The following is a 718-nucleotide window of genomic DNA, read 5'->3' as shown; positions in this document are numbered from 1 at the left end:
AAAGGCCCAGCAGAGGTTGTACTTCCTTCGTCAGCTGAAAAAGTTCAACCTGCCACAGGCACAGATGACACAGTTTTACTCAGCTATTATTGAGTGGGTTCTGTGCTCTTCTATAACTGTCTGGTTCGGGTCAGCCAGCAAATCAGATTTAAGAAGACTGCAACAGACTGTTAGGACAGCAGAAAGAATCATTGGTGTGCACCTGCCCAGTCTTCAGGACTTGTACAACTCCAGAGTGAAGAAACGGGCAGGAAACATCATCAAAGACCCCTCTCACCCCGGACACAACCTGTTTGCACTTCTCCCCTCAGGCAGACGCTACAGATCTCTGTGCACTAGAACATCTAGGCATAAAAACAGTTTTTCCCCCATGCCATCTCCAGCTTAAACAGCTAACATATGAATCATTACCTGCATTCTGAAAGTCATTTCCATAATTCATTCTACATCCTTAATGAATGCCTCTTTCTCAAGTATTATGTAAATACATATGCATATCTCTTTATTTATACAGTTCTATATAGAGTAAATGATGCACAAATCTGTACATAAATCTACTGTTCCAGATTCATACACATTATTTCTTGTTAGGTTTTACAATTTTTTTTTTTTTCTGTTCTCATGTCAAATGTGTATGTATGCATGTATGTATGTACCAGGAGCACCTTAAAAAAACACAACAAATTCCTCGTGTGTTTGCACACCTGGCGAATAAAGC

Source organism: Sinocyclocheilus grahami, unplaced genomic scaffold, assembly GCF_001515645.1.
Source record: "Sinocyclocheilus grahami isolate Dianchi unplaced genomic scaffold, SAMN03320097.WGS_v1.1 scaffold612.1, whole genome shotgun sequence".
Lineage (NCBI taxonomy): Eukaryota > Metazoa > Chordata > Actinopteri > Cypriniformes > Cyprinidae > Sinocyclocheilus > Sinocyclocheilus grahami.
Note: the sequence above shows the minus strand (reverse complement) of the source record.